Below are 21428 nucleotides of genomic sequence, written 5' to 3'. Positions count from 1 at the left end.
GTAGCAGAGCACAGATTTTGCTATACTACTTTCCCAGTGAGTTTGTACCTAACATTTACTTTATGTTTTAAAGTATGGCAGCTGTGCACGTTGTTAAGTGTACAGATGTCAGTCTAGTGTTTTACATGTCAGTAACTTGAATTAATTTACATTTATTTTCCTATTGTTTTATATCATTTTATGACAATGTGCTGCCTAATATAATTTAAATCTTTAATGTACAACTAATTCTCTACCATTAATTTGTCAACATGATTACTGGATATGCCACAAGGAAAAGCAGGATGACTTGAAATATGTACAAGACATTCCTGTATTTTTAAAAGAAGGTTTACATAGGAAATGACAAAGATTTACAGAATTTTTTTTCTTGGACTGTCTATAATTTTATGAAAACTACAATTTTAATGTGATTTCACAAACTGAAGAATTGTAAATCTCAGATTGGAATAAAATAAAACATCTATCAAATATATTAATTAGCCTAGGTAGAGAGTCCCAACAGCACTGTAAGTTGCAAAACAATAGTTTGATTCCAGAGAGAGACAGCCTTCTACATGACAAATACTTGATGGCAGAAAATTAAACCATCTTCCATTTCAGTATTATTTTGGTTTGTACATAGTATAAAGACTTTCCACCATGCACGGGGTATGAAAAGCAGCTCATAACATAGTAGAGTAAAGCAAACTCTAGGTTGTTTTGCAGCTATTTGGTGGGAGATTTTTCAAACAAAAAAGGGGAATTGAGAGCCCTGTGCCCCTTAATTTTCAATGGGAACTTGACGCATAAGTCCTCTTTGGGCCTTGGGAACTCTCCCTCTTCAGCTTTTCTTCTCTATGTTTATTAAATAACAAATTAGGTATATTTATGTGTCTTCATTTTAATCACAGTAATAATGTATAGACTAATTGAAGCCTTGACCCTGCAACCTCATTAGTGTGGGAGATTTGCCAGTGTGATCAGTGGAGGATCAGCCCTTCAGGTTGTTGTCTCACACAGGACCTGAGAGTTCTGTGCATGGAGGCTCTGTAGCCCTGCCAGAATCAGGCCTTATCCTGCCTGCCTTATTCCCAGCAGCTCTCCCATTATATTCACTGTGAGTCCTGGAGGGAGAAAGACAAAACTGGACTGGACCCTTTGGCCCCAATGCTTCAAGCCTTACAGGCACAGCAGTCCATATATGCAGAACAGCCTGCAAGGTCAGGGCCTTAGACTGTACGCGCCTTTCTTTGGCTCCATCATGCAACTGCATCTACTAAGGCAGACTCCATCACCCATGTGGATCTCTCTGTATGGGTTTCAAAATGGGCTCAGAGTTCCGCCCACAGGAACACCATTCCGAAATCAGGATCTACATCTGTAAAGCAATATGCACACTTACGGTGCTACTGAAATACTAAATAAGGATCAAAGATGCAGCTGTAGCCACATCACATCAATATAGTTTGGGACAATTTGCTAATAGATGCAGGAACATTTACCTTAGTAACAGAAGGATGTAAGCACATTCACCCTTCAGTTTTATACCTTCAGGTTTTAAAACACTGATTTTATTTTCCTTTTACAAAGAAGCCGCATGAGTCACGAGAAAATTGGAAAAATCTAGCAATTTCCTTCCTAAAATGTAATGAGAATCCGATTAAAAATTCAAATAGAAAAAAAAGATATTCTGCAAAAAAGAAGTGTTTAGACAAATCCTGTCTGCTTCAATTTCCCAGCTAAGTAAGCTCCCTTGCCTTGAGAGTGACAGTAGATTCCATAAATTAACTGAAAATCCCCCTTCTCAAGAGCCTAAGTTATCTCTCCTTTGCCTGCAGCTCTGATTTAGAATAGGAGCTCGTTTGTTTACTGTTTTAATTAATGCTCCTTTTCAGTGTGAAATAGGGGAAGGGAAATGAACTGGCTTGATAAACAGGTGTAGCTGTTATGCGTTATATTTGGGATCATTCAGGGCTTGCATCAGATTAATCAGGCTTGACTAGACATGAACCTCCCAGCTGAAAAGGTAGATCAACTCCACTGGATGCCCAGTAGGTGAGTATTATTTTAACTGCTAGCCTGTGATTGGAAAGGCTTAGAAGGACAGTCATCAGCTGGGGTTTGTTTTCTCTCTCTTTTTTTTTTTTTTTTTTTTGTTGAGTGCATTCTGATTCTTTCCCACTGCTGAACAGTTAAGGAGACCTTGATGATCTAGGTCACTTTTCCATCACCCCACCCCCCTTTCAACCTCACTGCCTCATATTCAAGGGGAAACAAACATAACATGTATGTGGCACTGGGGAAAATGCTCTTCTACTTTAACTATGAATGATTGTAGATTTTTTTTAAATGCAATAGAAGTGTCATGTTACGTTGTGTGCTGCCTTTGTGCCCTCTAAAATACCAAGCACACTGAGACAGAATATGAAATGATCCAAAATCAGCTTGTTTGTAAAGATAACTTAAATTTACATCCTCAAGGGGGAACAATATTAGAATCAGCAGGTTTTTGCACAAATACGGCACGTTGAATGTAGGTTTCTTTACTTCTAGGAAATAAAGAAAAATTAAGACCAGCAAGTAACAAATCCAAGAACAGGCTGATTTCTGCTTCCAAACAAAGAAGCATCTAAAAATGTATTTATTTACTCTACATTTGTCTTGGCTATTGTCATTAATTAACATGTTTAGAAGGCAAATGTTGCATTAAGGGAAGGTGGAATATTCAAATAATATCCATTTCTAACACTGCTCAGACCAGTTTGACAACCTGGGGAAATCCAGGGACACTAACCAACAAACCAGAAATGCTACATTTTGTACCTCTTTAATTTTTACCACTTTAATACCGCATTCCAGGTCTAGCTGGAGTTTATGCCTGTCAAAGGAGATCCTGTTCACTACCTTGCTAAATGACTGGCTGAAAACCAGCATTGGTGTCAGCTGCAAAGACAGATGCTCACCCACATTCCTGGGAAGGGATGCTACAAAAGACAGAAATACACTAATGTATGTGTGTTTATTACAGAACATGTGCATGATCCTGGTTCCACGCTATGTTTCCTCTCCAGAGACTATATCTTGGAGTTAAAGACTATTCAGACCTGCTCCTGTTCAGATCCCTGACAGATTCGTTTTGTGCACAGACCTCTGATTTTAACTCTCCATCTGCCTTCCTTTACTGAGATGGCAGCCAGGGAGTTTGAAAAGTTCTTAGCACTTTGCTGACCCCAGATATTTGCAGAAGTGTAGGGGGCTTTGACATAGTTTAGGAATCCAAAATAAATGTCTTTTTAAAGATATTCCTAACATTAAAAGATCTTGCTGCAACCATCAGCTCAAGCGTCATAATGGCAGCTGATAGAAGAGCAATACCTACTGTGCTACAATAAATCATTTATCTTATCCGTGTTTATGTAGGGCTAAATGCTCCCCTACTGTGGAAAAAACCCATGGGAGGGGGGAAACTGTTTGACAATGTCTGCAAGGAACATTTTGTAGCACTGTAGCTGCATCCTTCCCTCAGGAGGTTTGCAGCCTTGGGGATGGGAGAGAGGTGCAGCCCTCAAACCCTTAGAATATAGAGGCTCCATTGGGACCCAGTGGAGTTTTTCATGTACTTTGTTAAGTAATTGTCTATGGGATCAGGGCCTAAATGTCCACATGGAAACCATGCTCCAACCTGTTGGATCCTTGGCAATCCACACAGAAAATGTGATCCTCTATGCTGTTCCCTGTGTTTCCCTATCCCCGGGAAATGGTACTGCCATTGGGGTGCCTTGCTGTATGTGTGCCCAAAGGGGCAGCTGACTGTTTTGGGCTAAGTATATATTTGGGCTGAGTCTTATCCCTCTCCCACTCCCACTCCCTTTATATATTTCCTGTCCCCTTAGATTGTCAGCTCTTTGGGGCAGGGACTGTGTTTTCTTATATATTTGTACTCGTCCCAGCTCATTATGGGTGCTGCTAGGATAAAAACAAACAATAATATGACTCCTCTTTGGAGCAGCGTTAACTGCCTAGAAATACACCAGATTTGGGGCAGAGTGGGGCATGCTACAATGATTACCTCCATCCCAGCACTCTTCCCTGAACCCTCAAATGCATGGGAAGGCTTCACTGCTACTGCTCCTTACTTCTGTTAAGCTGGGAATTTCTCTAATCTGCACCTCACACAGCCTACAAGAGCCTGTCTCCCATGATTATAAACCATGTGGGGAAAATCATAAACCAATCACTGATTTGCAATCTAAAGTCAGAAGATGAAATATAAGAGAGGGAAAAGGCCTCAGTTGAAAAAAGAAGTAGGTTACCTGACAAAAATGGGGAAGTATTCCAATGACAGTCTCTCCAGAGCTTTCCAAAATCCACTGGAAGCCTGGGCTATGAGGCAGATAAATAGCCATGGCTTTGACTCCTATGACAAGATAAGGTCCTGAAACCATATAGTCAAAATCAAAGGCCTCCTGAGGTGATGGCTCATCAGGCTTATGCAGTTAAGGCAAATCAGTTTCATAGCCAAAAGCACCCAATTGATAAGATACCCATTTTGCAGCTGGGTGAACTGGAGGTGCCCTTTCAGTGTGAGACTACACGATCCAAGTGTTTCCTTGTACAACTCCAAGTGTGTGTTTGTTTATATGCAAAAGTGGAGACTGTACCTTTATCTTCCATTGTAAAATGGCATAAGGAAATCCCAGCACCCCAGTATCCCACCATGGGACACAAGGCCACTAACATAAGGAATGTGACAGTTGGCAGTTTGTGGGAAGGGTCCCTTTTCTAACCAAGAAGAGGAGACCTGAAAAACATACCATTATATATGAATTAATACATTTTGTTTGTGAAAGTTTATATAAACACCTACTTTACATTTCATTTCATTACACTGAGCTATTTTTAGTGGAATCACAATACTAATAAATTCCCTCCTTTTATTTTTCTTCCTAATTATATTGACATAGGATGCTTACAAATTGTATTTAAAAGGTTTTTATCACGGGGCATGCAGTGCTGGGACATAGACATTTCTCATGTGTTTTCATCTCTTAGACTTCTGGCTTTGTACTTACAGCACATAGAAGACTTTATGACAGCCCATCATGACAGAGACACACGCTGCTGTTATCTGTGCTTCATAATGCAAAAAGAGAATTATTTCAGCCAATACTAAGCACCAATCTCTCACAAAACAGCACCATAATCCTGATTCCACTGTGGTCCAAGTTCTGTCCTCGGTTTCACCTGACAATCCTACTGAAGTCAATAAGGTTGCACAGGTGCAAATGAGGGCACAGTCTTGCCTTGCGGGTGCAACCACAAACCTCCATTTCTAATCCCACCCCATTCCATTCCTCCAAGTGGTGGGAGGTGCACACAGGGCCCTCTGTGCCATGGAACCACTGTGACAGCGATGTATGGGGAGAATGAACTTGAGTGGAGCAGCCATTCAGAGTCTTGTTCACCTTCTGCATGCAGGGATACGACCTCCATGGCAGGTCAGAATATGCCAGCACAGAAGAGGGCATTAGGGCTGTGGGGCATGAGAGCTGTGCTTATCCCATTCTAGCAGTCAGATGCCCTTGCTTAATGGAAGCAGAGTTGTACTGTTGCCCTATGGTTGGATTTTGCCCCTTATCCAACCATAGCACAGGACAGCCGCACAAATCTCAGTTCCGCAGGTTACTTATTTGGAATTCAAGAAAGTCGCCCTTTATGAACTCATCCTCAGATATTCTAGTAAGCCCAACACCCACAGTGACATCAATGGAAAGTCTCAGACAGCAGCAGCACAGGCTCATCGTACATAGGTGAGGGACGGAAACCATTTATTTCTTGTACTGTGGTTTGCTGAATCTTTTGTCTCGTTGTATACTAAGAGCTCTATTCAGGGCTGGGGGGCATACATGCATTTGCAATCACCTACTTTTGTGGCTAGTGAAGTCCTTTGGATCACCCCTAAAAGTGGTTTATTGTGGATTTACTCCAGTGCCTTTATAATAGTGTCCCATATGAATGTGGTTTTGAAATCACCCAAAAGGTGCATATTCAAAACCAGCGTCAGAAAACTAGAGGGAAGGAAGGGAGACTGGCGGGTAAAAGTGTCTAGGGAGTTTTGCACAGGAAATAGAGTATTTTCCTGTTGTTTCAGATGCCATGAAGAGTTTTTATCAGATACTTTGCTTGGAGGGCAAGTGTGGACAAAAAGCTTTTCCCTTTTTTTTTATTGCTTTACAGTGCCCAGTGCAGATTTATTAAATTTTGAATTAACATGTGTTAAGCGTGGGTTGATTTTGTTTGTTCTGCCACATAACTTGCTTTTCTAAGCACTTAGTACTAGCAGCAGTTAATCTATTGACCAATGGCTTAAACAGCAGGTGGCTCTAAAACCTATAGGGTAGTTCTGACAAGGCCTCTGACAATTCCCGAGGCCTCTTTGTTACCTGGGCTGGAATAGAGAAACTACTTGTTTGGAAAATGTTTCCCCTCCCACAAAACATCTTCAGTATTTAGAGTCTTTTGTTACCAGAAGTCTGAAGAGGGAGATTATGAAGGATAGTCTGTCACACAAATTGTTTCCTCTAGACATATAATACAACCTGCTTTAAAAGTTCACAAGCTAATCTAATGAAATTCTCATTCAAATGAAGAATGTCATTAATCTGAAATTAAAGCCCTGGTCTTCCTCGAATTAAAAAATAAAATACAAATTCAATATTCAGAATGTGGGAATTTAAAAAAGCTTTCCCTAAAATCTCTTTGAAACATTAGTATAAAATATTAATAAGTGGTCACATTCTTAGGAAATCTAAACACAAAAGAGGTAACAATTCAAATATCTCATATTCAATTCTAATCTGTCAATCCTCACTTTCTGAATATTCCTATGATATGCAACTAATTCTATTCTATTTTAGTTCATTTCTCATACTCATTCCACGTGGTGACATCTGAGCTCTCACGTCAGAAAATAAGGGGGTGCTTTTGCTTTGATTTTATAAAGCAGCTGGAATTGTGGCTGCTGAACACAACACTCCTAGCATGATCCTGTTCCCCTTTGAATCAATGGCGATTTTATTTAAGTGGAAGCAGTATTGGGTCACAACTTTCTTGAGGGAGGATTTCCGAGCACAGGATCTGTCACCTTCTAAAATGTGTGTCCTGGTTCAGACCGATGCCTAGAACCTGAAAGGCCTAGACACAGATGGCACAGCACCAGTTAGATTCCTACTTCAATGAATGTGTGCTTCTTTGTGAGTAAACAGAGTTTTTTTGTGTATTTATCTTCTCTTTCTCCAAGCAAACTTGCTGTGGAGGGGTTTTTCATCCATTTAGGAGAAACACCACTAATCTCCTAGCTATATTTTTCTAATGATTGTACTACAATTAGAGGCCCTGATTCTGCGGCCTTTATTTCATGAGTAAAAGTTGCAGGACTAAACCTTGGCATTGCAACTGTAAAATAAAAAAGCCAGATAAAGTAATAAAATAAAATACAATCTAACCTGCTTCCAATGTGCTGAGGTTTCCTTCACCACCTATTTACTCTTTTCTCCTGATCTCCACTTGAAATGTGATAAGAATTGAATTGTGGATATTTTATGCAATCTCTTTTTTTTGGACCTTACTGGGGCCCTGATCTCAATTGGGACCACTAGGTACTACTGTAATACAAGTAGTAAATAAAATAAATAATAATAATAGCTTACTCTAACTATAGTTATAGAGACTCTTTTTGGTTTTTTACTGTCCTTCTTCTCTGCAAACTGCATATGTGGTTAGACTAATTAGACTGCTCAACAATGACTCACACATTTAATTTCTCTCTCAAACTTATTTATTAAGTGTTGTTAATCAGTATGAGAGTTTCAAACACAGAGGCTGCTGTGATTTACTCTAAGGCTCTTAGTCTGGTGTTCCCATGGCCATGGAGCTCTGTGTAGGAGGAGCTAAGAATGCCCTACATACACACGTTGGGCCCCATCCTTTATTTCAATGGGATAAGAGCAGCCCTTTTTTGCTGTCTAACCAAATGTAGCCACGGGGAATAGCGGGTCTTCCCCAGATTTGGCCAGAGCTGATGTATTGTGGCATACTGTGCATGGGTGCTTTCTCAGCACACCCTGAATTTCAAAGCCTTTTCAAGGCAGTTCTCTAAATAAATAAACAAACCTAAATAATGTGCCCTTCAGAAGGAATATATTTGCCTGACTCATCCAGAAAAGACTTCACAGTAGATCAGCTGCCCTTATGGTGGCCTCAGTGAGCCAATGAAAGTGTGAGAGAGATTGGTTGATGGCAGCCCCCATGCCTGGCCCTCCATGAATGCCTAGGCCTCAGCCCCATGTGCACTGGTTAGTGTTTTCCGCTCAGCACCTGACCTCTCAGTAGCTGTGATTGTCACATGGTTTTTTTAATAAGTGCAGTAGTTTTCTTTTTGCAACAGGTGAGGTTTCTGCTTGATAATTTGCAAACTAATTAAAGTTGCAGTCTTTAGCCCTATTCACCCTGGCTTTAGTCCTCATGAGAGGGTTAGCAAATCAGCTACTTTTAAAGATGCCAGATTGGACGTGGAGCTTTGTTGTTTCCAAATCCAGGTGTGGTCAGGGATGGAGCATTGTTTTCCTCCCATGAGGTAGAAACAAAGACCTGCGTTGGGGATTAATAGGATGGAGAGCATGTTGCCTGCAGGAGGGACCAATCTCTCCTCATGAAATTTGAGCTGCTTCCACATGAGTAAGGTATGTGTCACGTTCCAGACTCCAAGACTCATGCTAGGAGCCAGGGTGAGAACCGGGGAAAGAGCTGTAGTTAATGGAATGAGAAGACACAGCAAAACAGTATCTCCCTCCTCACTTAACGCCAAATTCTGGGATGATACAAGGCTCAACAGGATGCATATTGTAAAATCTACTGGAATCCACAGTTCTGACTAGCAGCAGCTGGGTGCACCCAAGCTCCAGCTGCTACTCTGTGGTATGAAACAGAGGGGACAGAGGTAGTATGCACACACACAGAGAGTCTTTGGCAACAGCTCTGCATTGTCTGCAGACTCATAGGCCAGGCTATTTCCCCTGCTTGCCCACCATCATCTTCAAGCATAGAGGCCCTGGGCCAACAAAGCTCTTATTCACATGCTTAACTTTTAACATCTTTTGTATGTGGTCATCTTCAGTCGCTTCTCCTCTCACTTACTCGGGGTGTAAGTCATTGACTGCAGAGTGGTGTCTTTCTTGGTTGTGAGAGGAGGCAGCTTGCTTTTTAGCCTCTGGATATAGCAGATACACAAAGAAGGTCGTCTTAATTCAGACAAACTGGGATTGAGCTATAAGGAAAGATTACAAGAACAGGCACTGTCTAGGAGTGGGGAATATAAATATTTAAAGGGTGAAAACACCAAAGTTAGAAAGGAGTTATTTGGGGTTGTAGAAGTGGGTATAACTTTAAGTGATGAGATTAAATTAAGAAAAGGAACATTTAAGCTTAAAATCAAGATATTTTCCAATGATATTTTCTCAATTATATTTCTACACCGTTATCACTAGCACACATGCAAGTGGTAAGTGCCGGAATAAATAGTCACTTAGACACCTAACTAGCCATTTGTTCATGCAAATATATAATTTGTATGTAAAGTTGCCACAACTGTATGTGATCTCCAACCTTCCTTTCTGCAAATTTGCTAATTTTGTCTCCAATGGCTATGTTGGCTGCTTGCCAAAGGCATCATTGACTAGTGGTTATGCACTGGACCAGGAGCCAAGAACATTTCCTAAAGTCTAATCTTGGCTTTGCCACTGACTCAGTGTGTGGCCTTAGGCGAGCTACTATAGCTCTGTGCCTTAGTCTCTCTTGCTTTTAAATAGGGATACTCACAATTACTCACCACTAATTGGTGCTGTGAGAACTAATTAGTTAATGTTTGCATGATATTTTGGAAACACAAAGTACTATATAAATGCTAAGTATTATTAGGAGGCTGTAATTCCTGACCTTGTGGCTAGAAAGTAGCAAAAGACACAGTCACACTGTCTCTCAAAAAGTAACCAGAATAGTATCAATAGCAAACACTATATCATATCAGTGACAAGGAGGAAATATTATTAAAATCCATGGCAGGCAACTCTTAGCAGGAAATTTCTAGAGGCCCAACAATTCATATTGATAAGTGTTTTTACTGTCTTGCACTGCACAGAAACTAAAGGTGAAGGAACCAGCAATGCTAGGAGAAGTAGCTATTGACAGCACCTGGCTCATTCGTCAAGGTATTTCACACGGAGGGATTATAGAAATTGAAAACAAAACCACAGCATGCATTTGAAGGTTGTCTGTTCTCAGCAGCAGCATCACAACTCTTGTGGTGAACTATTCAGGATCCACCCACACTGTGTTCAGCTCCTAATTCTTTAATTTATCCAGCTACCTTAGGACAGTCCCAGTAAGCAGTAGGTGGGTAATGGGTAAATCATGATTTATCTTATTCAATAAAGCTTACTTGTTAAGTGTGGAGAGTAAGAAGTGATAAGTCTGGGTAGAAATCCACACTTTTATTATCCTTCAGAAAAGCAAAGACAGTCCTGTCTCCACTACCAGGCATTTATGGGGATGTGTGAACAACATGGCGAAGTGCTATCTCCCAAGCCCCTCAATGTATTACCTGTTAAACCTACTTCTTAAAGTATCCACCTCTTGACCTCGAAACATTAATGACTGGAGTTGATACAGCGTGCCCTATTGCGCAGGACCAAAGGTGAGAGGCTAAGATAGCCCCAGAAGCTGCTTAGATAACACTCCATTCCTCTCTTGTTCTTGCTTTTTGTGACTGCATGAGGATCACTCTACGTGTGTGATTATCTCCCACATCCACACCACAGCAACCTATACAATTATAAATGTTGTTTCAAACTCAGAACAGGAGTTAGTTTCCTGTATCTCTCTTGTTCATATGTGATAACATAAGGAACCAGGGACTAGAGATCAGAACATCTGAATGCTAAATATAGCAAATGTGATATTTTTCATGCAAACAAATAATATTAAAGGTACCTCTTAGATTCCTGAAGAAGCAGACATATCTGCCAACTAATATAATTGATTTCTAGGGAGAGCGAGTAGGAGAAAAGTATGACCCAGCTCTTCAGGATGCCAAGCTTTTTAGGCCCCAATGCAACCAGGTACTTAAGCACATGTGTAACTTTAAGCATGTGAATAGTACAAATGAAGTCAATGGGATTATTCACAAGTTTACAGTTAAGCACATGCTTAAGTATCTTGCAGAATAGAGACCTAAGTGATTTGTACTCTGCTACCTAGCTCAGTGTTACATGAACTACAAACCCAAACTTTCTTTTTGCTTGTGCCCTTTAGTGCTCCTTTGTGCCGTATAAAGATGACCGTTCTCTCCCTCCACCATCCCTATTGCTTTTGGCATTTGAGATCTCTCAGGTGAAACCCTGGCTCCATTGATGTGAATGGCAAAACTCCTGTTGACTTCAGCAAGTCCAGGATTTCACCTCAATTCATTGCTTCCTTTTTCAGGAGGACCGTGGCAAGATATTTGAAGGGCATGAAGGGTGATGTCAGGTGAGACTGTTACCTCAGCTTCAGTGCTCCTGAGGGGTAGAGCCTGCCGAGTTTTACATAAGCTACTTGTTACATGAAGCGTACCATCTAAAACGGCATCTCCTGATGGTGGAATTGCTACAGCTTGTCTGACATATCTAGTTCCCTTCTAGGTCCTCCAGAAGGAGGAGGAAGTGAAGACCCTGATGTTTCAGTGATGAGAGAAAAGAATGTGCAGGGGGCTAATGTTGTTACCTTTTGCTTTAAAATGAGGGGGATGCTCTTTACACATCATAAGGAATAATAAAGCGCTGTGCCTGCCCCTGTCCTTCCCTCCTCCCCAATTTTGCTTCATTTGCAGTCCACCTTTCAGATGAAGCCACAGCAGTGGAGGAGCAACCACACTTCGTAAAAGAGGGGTGGGGGCAGAAGGAAGGACACACAACAAAGTGGTGTCCTAAGGTAAAAGGTGACAAGTGAGTTGCTGTGTCAGCAGGGAGGAACATGTTGATTGAGATGAGATATACCAGTAACAGGGTAGTAAGGTCCAACTTACCTCATGGCTGCCCAGAAAGAACTGCCTAAGGAGGCCCAGAGGAAGGCCACAGAGCGGTCTAAACAAGACCATCTTATACAAACAGGCCTTCGCTACATAAGCAATTTCCATGGGCTCTGGTGTAACGCTTCTTCCTGAGGATTCCCAAGTTCAAATCAATTTTAAGACAATTATCAAAATAATGGGTACTGATACCCGGGTTTGGAAAGAGGCAGCGAGTAGGTGCTGAAAGGGGATTTGTAAAAGAAGTGCTTTCCGATAGCACCGGAGATCATGACCAACCTGCCAGTCTCACATTGCTGAATGCAGCAGTTCTCAAACTGTGGGTCATGACTCTGTTTTAATGGGGTCACGAGGGTTGTCGTTAGACTTGCTGGGGCCCTGAGGCTGAAGCCGAAGTAAGAACCCCCCTGCCCAGGGCTGAAGCCCTCAAGCTTTGGCTTCCCCTCCCCCAGCGGGCAGGGCTCAGACTTTGGGTTTGGCCCCCCCCTACCCAGGGCAGCTGGGCTCAGGCTTCGGTCCCCCACCTCTATTACTGGTAACTTCCTTCCCATATCTTTGCTCTCCACCATGTAAATCACACTACAATATGGCATGTTGTGTCTGTGCTTTCCTGTGCTCTTTATTCCAGGATGGACTCTATGCCCACATGTTTCCCAGCATTCCTGTCACCATACATAAGCAGGAAGGAGATTGGGGTTTACCATGCCCTATTTCCTTTTTATTTCCCAATATTTCCATTTCTGTGTAATGACATGGCGGTGTCTTGCCTCCAGGCTGGAGAATGGGCATATAAAAGCATGATTGCGTATATCCTGTTATGAGGTGCTGTGGAGTCACGCTACCAGCACCTGACCTCTGCAAAGATACCTGCTGAATAACTCACCCACTTTGCTTCCTCTTTTGGCATCATTTGAATGGTTTCAAAAGTTAAATGCGCTTGCACATTATTAGTGTATTTCCTATGTTTCTTTAAAAATACATGTTTTAAGTATGGGCCTGTTCCTAAAGCTTCTGACATACAATGAACCATCTACTGGATTCTAGGGATACATGGTTTATATTCCAAAATTGTCAATCTTATTTTTCTATAGATTTCTGCCAAACCAGCAGTCAAGGAGTTAGTTAAAAAATCCCAAAGAAATGAATACAGAATCATAGAATATCAGGATTGGAAGGGACCTCAGGAGGTCATCTAGTCCCACCCCCTGCTCAAAGCAGGACCAATCCCCAGACAGATTTTTGCCCCGGATCCCTAAATGGCCCCCTCAAGGATTTAGCTCACAACCCTGGGTTTAGCAGGCCAATGCTCAAACCACTGAGCTATCCCTCCCCAATTTCCAGTATTCCCCAGAAAAGAAAACTCCAGTCAGTTTTTCCACTGCAATATTTCCAATCTCCTTCCCCAACACCTAGACGATGGATGGCTGACCCCTGAAACACACTAGAGAGAGCACTAAAACACTTCTTGAAATATGCACCCTACATGCTAGTTTATATTATACTTACTTCTCCTGCTCAAGTCAAAAGTGGTAACATCTCTCAGAAAGCATTGAGCTGGTCAGTATATACTAAATCAGGGGTAGGCAACCTATGGCACGGGTGCCGAAGGCGGCACACGAGCTGATTTTCAGTGGCACTCACACTGCCTGGGTCCTGGCCACCAGTCTGGGGGGGGGGGGGGGCTCTGCATTTTAATTTAATTTTAAATGAAGCTTCTTAAACTTTTTAAAAACCTTATTTACTTTACATACAACAATAGTTTAGTTATATATTATAGACTTATAGAAAGTTATATATTATAGACTTCTAAAAACGTTAAAATGTATTAGTGGCACGCGAAATCTTAAATTAGAGTGAATAAATGAAGACTCGGCACACCACTTCTGAAAGGTTGCCGACCTCTGTACTAAATAAAATCTGTCATGCGTAAGTCACAGCTGTCAGGCTAAAACAAGTACCTGTTTTGTATAAAAAGTCTGAGACAGGTGTGGTTCTGTGTCTTAGGCACAAGACTGGGAATCAGGAAATCCTGAATTCTAATCCAGGCTCTGACACTGATGCCTTCTGTGAATCACGTAACCTCCCTACCTCAGTTTCCCCATACGGGCAAAGGGAAAAAAATAATACTTAATTACCTCTTCCATAAGGCTGTTGTGAGGATTAATTGGCCAGTTTGAAAAAAGGACTTTGAACATGAAAAGTGTTACATTCTTTCAGCAATGAGTATTATAGTAAATTAAAACACCCAAGTATTTCGGCTCAGTTTTCTTTCACTTTGATGTCCTTTATTTATTGTTTACTTGTTTGGTTTTGTTCACATTCAGTTTAGAGATCAAAGCATTTCAGATCAGGACTCCTATTTCCATTATTAATATTTAACTTTGCATATATGCCTCCCAGAGGAGACAAGTCCACAACTAAGTCTAATGACAACAGCTATTATCTCTTCATTTGGAATAGCTAGAAGCTGATGCGCTTCACAATAGGACCTTCTGCTTTAAGAACTCTGCTCCACACCCAAGAACCCCAAGGTGCTTCTGGCTGGTTTTTAATTCTAATCTCTGAAAGGCTTTGCAATTTATTTTGTTAATTGTCTACATCTGAGACATTCATCTAAAACTTCTACTATTACATTACTTGGATTAAAAGAGATGTTCTTAAGAGTATTAGACAGGTTCTTACACATTGAAAGCTTTTACCCTTACACCACCAGCTGAGTCACCCATAAAGGTTTCTGAAGAAAGCAGAGAGCTTTTTTAAAAACTCTCTCTCTCTCTCTCTCATACATAAAGTAGTTAAAGTTCCTTGTTAAAAAGATTTGAAAAATGTATAGTCCTTGTAAATTAAATACTACAAGTTCTTAGAGGAGTGATCCCTAAACATTCATAATTCACACTAATATGATTTAATTCTAAGCTACTGGAAGATTTATAGAAATTAAAAGTCTTCACATGCATAAGGATAATGAAAATATAATTTGGCTCATGAAAGCTTTATATGTATCTTTATATTTCAACAGTGTAGCAATTACTGGTGCACTTTAGACCACTGGAATGTGCCTACTCAGAAACTGAAGCTGGTGCAGAATGCCAGGGCCAGTTCACCAAGAGGAGCGTCATGCTGGGAGCACACTACACCAATGCTCTGTGAGCTGCTTTGGCTACCTGGGAGATTCCAGCTGTTGGCCCTCGCCTTTAAAAGCTCTAAGTGGTTTGAAACCCAGTTACCTAAGGGACTGCCACTCTCCCAGTGCCATGATGCCCTGGCTGCAGTCAGCAGAGGGACTGAAGCAGAGGGAACCTTACTATAAAAGAGAGGGAGCTGCTGGAAAGGCAATCTCCACGAAGGCCTTTCCACTTTGGAACTTGCTTCCCCCATTGATCTGCCAGAGCACAGACATATGAACTGTGCAGTCACATTACAAGGCCCAATTCTTCTCCTAGGGGTTTGGGAAGGAGGTGGTTTGAAGGAGAGGCTTATATTACATACACACACACACATCACACGGCTGGAGCCCTGGGGTGTTTGCTATGTATTTACCTTTGATGGAATGAGCATTCTATCAATTGTTATATAGGCGAATGAGGTCAATTGCTTATTTTAAACTGGATTGCTAGTAAGCTGTGATATTAAATTTTGAAATTTAAAAGGGAGGAGTCTGTCCTAAATTTATGTATTTAAAATATATGTATATATAAAAGCCACTCTATATAAAGCTGCAACAACTTCAACAACTGTCTTGGTTACACACCAAGGATTTCACTGCGAACATGTTAGAGGGAATCAGAAAGCAGAGAAAAGGTCACAAATAAGCACCTTAGGAACAATGAAAGCTTTTCTCCATGTAGCAGTGGGAGAGTTGCTAGAAAAACTGAAAAGGTATTAATCAGAAGTGGCTATAAATCCTCTGGAGTTTTGCTCTTATAAAACTCCTCAGAGAAAGTCTTGAAGGAAATGCAGGTCAAAGCCCAAAAAAGCTCTTGATCAGAGATTGCTGGAGGAAAATCTTCCCAGATGCCGTTTAATAGGCAGCAATCACCCCAGGAGTGGGAAAGCCAAGTACGCTTGAAACATGGTTGCAGTTCCTAATAGGCCTTGTCACACTTAAGGCACTGCAAGCTCCATCCAACGAACAGCTGAAGCTGGCTGGCGATTCATAAAGCCAACAGTTTAAAGTTTATTATGATGAAAGCACTTAATGACAGCCATCGCTAGGGGCCCATCATTTATAAAGCTGTGCTGAGTATTAGACATGTAGCATGACCACCAATTTTATGTCACAATTGCTACCATAAAATGACCTTTGGTGATTTTTGCTGCATGTGGTGGACAGCTCTTCTTTCACATTAGTGCTCTGTGGCTTTTCTTTGCAGACTATTATGCTGTCTAAAGCTTATTTGGCACTGTCGTGAGTCTCAACCCTTGTTATTACCCCGAAGGCCTGTCTACAGAAAAACTCTCATGTTCTATTACGGCACTCCAATAATTTACAGTTCTTACCATCCTTAGTTAGTGTAATAATTTAGTGCACATATTCCTTTATTGTTATTCATTTACTAAAAGTTCTTCTGTTTCTATACACTGCACTAGACATCTGACAGGGGGTAACTAAAATATGCATGTTCCCATATTACCAGATATGGATAAAGGGTTTTTATTTTTAATTGTCAATTGAAAAAAATGGTAAGCAAAAGCAGTCGATAATAGTTGTTCTGTGAGAAATCTCCTTAAAACCTTAGGTATAAATTCTACACCTTGCACAAACACAGAACATAATTTCAGTGCATAAGCCACACACATACATTTGCATGTGAACAATATTACTTAATTACATTTCAATTTTTAAACCCACTTTGTATACTTAGAAGGTGTTTAAATACACTAGCACTCTACTGTCCTGATGTAAAGCATTACCAGTAAAGTGGTCTGTCCTTGCTACAACACCTTTAAATTGTATATATAATTTTATAAATGATATAAAATCTGTTTCTAGTCCATGAAAAAACCACACTAGCATGGCCCACTGCAATTTTGGAAGGATTTAAAATATGTGATTTCTGCTGGTACCTACTGTATTGGGTTTTACATAAAGCTTTTTTCAATAAGGTAAATTGTTACATGACAAACTCATCTTCCACCATTATCATCTGCTGTTTGTGTTTAACAACAGGAGTCCTGGTCTAACAAAACTCTTGTAATGGCTGTACAAATTACTCAGCTGAAAGCTTTTCACCAAACCAAACAGTATTAATCAGCAGTTCTTATGAAGGTGCTAATTAAAAACAATTTTCTTCCTCAGTTTGCAATACTAAGCCATCTTCATTTGCACAGTTTCCAATATAGAGCTACTGTATACACTCACACTTCAGGGCCTCTATTAACTATTGAATCTCCTATTACCTTTTTTATTACATTCCTGTCTCCCAAGTTTACAGGCTTGTTGACATTTTAGAAGTCACAGCATGATATGTTTAATCATTTTAAAAGTACATTAATTGAAATAAGAGAAAAAATAACAGCCTCTTAGAATTCATGTTCTATCAGGGCACAAAGCAAATAGAATGCTAAAATCTATTCTTTGCTAGTAACTTGGCATGCTGAAACAAAATTTTAGAGCTAAATGAGGCATATGTCTAACACAGAGCACCCTTGTTGTTTTGTTTTAATAAGCCAACTTTTACCATTGTTATTGCATTGATTTAATATCGGTATCAGCAGAAAAATTCAGCAAATGTAAGTTTATTTCTTTTTCAAATATTTGTTATTTATTAGAGTTCTATGCTAACAAATGTTGCTGTTCCACTGTTGTTGGCCACAACAGCTTTTTGTGTTTTGGGGCCTTTGCATCCGTTGAGTTTAACCCAGATTCATGGGTTCAAATGTATCTTCTCAGGCTGTGGAATGCCATCTGGACTACTGTTCATGCATCTTCCCTCTACCTTCCACACAGATTACACTCGCTAAGGATAATGAAGATCCAATGTCCCTGTTGAACATAGATGGAAAATGTCCAGCGCTGATCCAGCCCTTACAATGTGTTAGGCTTTTTGGCAGTAATCCAGCTGCCGACTAAGCAAAAAGCTTGAAAACGCTAAATGTTTTGAAAATGAAAAAAATGTTTTAGGAAGTTTGTTATATTCAGTTGTTTGAAGAAAAACCACTGGTCAGAGAGGAAAGGAATCTTCTGGTTAAGACGCAGCCCTGGGACTCAGAAAATCTGGGTTCAATTCTGGATTGTGTCACACACCTGTGTCTCTGTAGCTTTGGGCAAGTCACTTAACCTCTATGTACCTCAATTCCCCCATCTGAAAAATGGGGAATAATGATATTTTCGCTCTCTCACCCTTTATTTATTTAGATTGTGGACATGTCAGTGTATAGATTGACTCTTTAGCTTTGTACAGTGCCTAGCACAATGGGTCCCCGCTCTTGGTTGGGGCATGTAAGTGCTCTCATAACACAAATAACGACAATGAAATCTAGCATTGGAAACCAAGTTTGTCAATCTGTTAAAATAAGTTGGTCAATTTAGGACAGGCCTCACGCTGTTGAAATATGGCAGTGAAGAGCTGTCGCGATCTTAATCAACCATTGAATCTAAAACCGAATCAACAAGAACAGAATGACAAATTCTGCCCCCACTAATTCTGAGGGAAAAAACCTACCAGATATGGCTACTCTTCACAGAAATCACTTCTACAGCATCTTCCACCTGAGGCTCTCAAAGCACTTTGCAAGCAATAATTGATTCAGCTTAGCCATTCCTCATTCCCCATTCTTAAAGATAAGTAGAGGGAGGGACCAAAAGATGAAGGCTAAATCGTGCATTTACAATTTGCCCCATGTAAGGGGAAGAACGTGGCTACTACTCTCTTGCTTCAGGGTGAAATGCTCAAGGCCTTGGCAAGTAGCAGATTACTACTGGTTGCTTTGCCCTCATGCTAAATCAGTGGTACTGGTTGGCACAAGTGGAGCAAAGGTTCTGCCTACTCCCTGCCCTTTGGTTCAGGGGGACAGTGAAGGGACGCTGCAATGGGCATGAAGCACTTGCTTACCCATACATTGCCACGCTCAAGGTCTAGAGAGGCTGTACAGGATCTTACTCCCCCTTCCCTCCCAACACAGGCATGTCAGCCAGGCCACCCTATAAGACCCGCCCAAGGCCACACAGGAATTCTACAACTGAGCTGGTATCAGTTGTAATGTTTCTTGACTCCGAGACACGTGCCTCATCCATAAGACCATCCTGTCTCACAAATTCAGCATGCTCCCTTCACTTAAAGCTTTATTTTTATGTTCTATCAAAATGATAACAAAAAGATTGGCATCATAACCTTTCATGCATAGGGGCTGGAACTAGGGGTGCTGGACGTGCTGCCCCACCCCCTGGCTTGAAGTGGTTTCCAGCATATCCCAAGTTTACAGTTTGGTTCAATGGCTCTCAGCACCCCTACTGTGCAAGTTGTTCAGGCACTCCTTCTTTCAGGTACCTTTGTCAAGATCTCCTATGCAAATACAGATATATTACATATTTTGGATGAAGTGGACTTCTCTTTCATATAAGCAGCTATTACTTTTCACATTTCATAGTCTATAGATTACAGCTGGCTGCCAGGGAATACAAAAACAGTCCCATTGCAACAGATTCTAATATGACAAGGATCAGCCATTTTAATCTGATTAAGGAGGAAAAAGCGATCTCAATCAGAAGTTCATGATATATGTAAAGGAAAACTTACATCAGTCTAATGACCGCACTGCACCTTTAAGTGGGAGGTAGTGGGTGGAGTTTTCTGGCTTGCTGGGGAAGAGGGAATAGTGCTTTATGGCTGGTAGGGGGAGCAAAGCTCAGAAGCTGCTGCAAAAGGGGGCGTGGGTCAGCCCTGACTCATCCCCAGAGACAGGAGATGAAAAGGGGCAAACCTGGGGGGAGAAGCCCCTTTTTCCCAAGTCAGGTGGAGCAGCACCCACCCTCCATCCTCTTGGAGGTGGCAAAATACTAGGTTTGGTCAGGACCTGCTACGAACATCACACTAGCCGTTCCTTTCTCCAGGGGCTAGGAAGGAATTTTTCCCTTACCATCAGATTGGCCAAGGTGGAGTGGGGCTTTTTTTCGCCTTCCCCACAGCGGGTTCGGGAAGGGCTTTGTTATGGTGAGTAGGGAAGGGAGTTAGACTATGATGATCCAACTCACTATGTAAGTGTGGGGCGGCTGCCCAGTGAGGGTGGATACAGTGATCATATAAATGGCCTGGTAAAGGACTTAAAGGAGGTGCTGGTTAAAAGAGTGGAATGGGGGGAAGCGGGGGCTCCTCTGACTGGTATGGCAGGGAGCCAACTCCCTTTCTTCTAGCCCACCTTAACTCTTGTTCAGGGGGCGGGGAGGGGAGGATGGCAAGGTCCCAGGCTGGGGCACCTGGATGGAAAAAGAGAGGTGCCTGCAGAAGCCCTTCCAGGTAGATGTTGAAATGATCATGTAGTTAGCTACACTGTACACTTTTATCTGCTGGGTAGTCCCAGACCATATCAAGTGTCTCCTGTCCTTCTCTCTGTATAGCCGGAAAATGTTCCCATTGGCTGCCAAAGAAGATAACATAGGAATAATAATACTTAGCATTTATACCATGCTTTTCATCTTCAGATTGCCTTACAAACATCAACTACGCAATCCTAATATTCCTTTAAAGAATGAAGCAATCCGTATCACATTAAAAATACACAGAGTATCAGAGGCCATATAGACAGCAGTTAAGGCAGGACACATGCAGGACTTTGACACATTTATTTTTAATAAGCTTATTTTGGTGATCTTTAAGCAGAGATCTTTAGCATCTTAATTAAAAAATCATTGGCTTTTTATTAAAATTTCAGAAATCAGAAAGTTTTTCCAGTCAACTGTACCTTCTAAAGACTGTAAATGTGAGAGATGTCCTTTAAAAAACAATATTTAAAATACACACACACAAAACTCCTCCAACTGTATACCTTTATAGTACAGATTTTGAAATGAACAAATATTTAACCTAATGCTGATTATCAGTGGAAAATTACAAATTAGGGGCCCAATCCTATAAGCTTTTATGCACACGAGTAGCCATACTCACTATTGAGCTGCAGTGTGTAAATGTTTGCAGAATCAAACCCCAGATGTGTTCTTTGGTAAAACTCCATCAAGTACACTCTTAAAGGAAGACAGCCAGTACCTAGTGCAACACCTTGTGCTAACACTACAGACAGTTTTTTTTAAAAAAAAAAAGCAATAACTAGCTGTTCATTTTAGTAAACCTGCTTATTCCCTGGAGGAATAAACAACAAATTACAATAG

The 21428-nt window shown here is 41.0% G+C and overlaps 1 long non-coding RNA gene across 1 annotated transcript; it reads left to right on the top strand.

Moving 5' to 3' along the window:
* Nucleotides 1-5739: 5739 nt before the first annotated feature.
* On the top strand, nt 5740-15571 carry LOC123365790. Its single transcript, XR_006577752.1, has 5 exons — nt 5740-5792; nt 8580-8723; nt 10178-10247; nt 11521-11565; nt 15123-15571. It is a non-coding gene; the product is annotated as an uncharacterized LOC123365790 (long non-coding RNA).
* Nucleotides 15572-21428: the final 5857 nt, after the last annotated feature.

This window comes from Mauremys mutica, chromosome 3 (genome assembly GCF_020497125.1).
Source record: "Mauremys mutica isolate MM-2020 ecotype Southern chromosome 3, ASM2049712v1, whole genome shotgun sequence".
Taxonomy (NCBI): Eukaryota; Metazoa; Chordata; order Testudines; family Geoemydidae; genus Mauremys; species Mauremys mutica.
The sequence above is the reverse complement of the archived record's forward strand: the minus strand, read 5'-3'. Positions and strand labels throughout refer to the sequence as shown.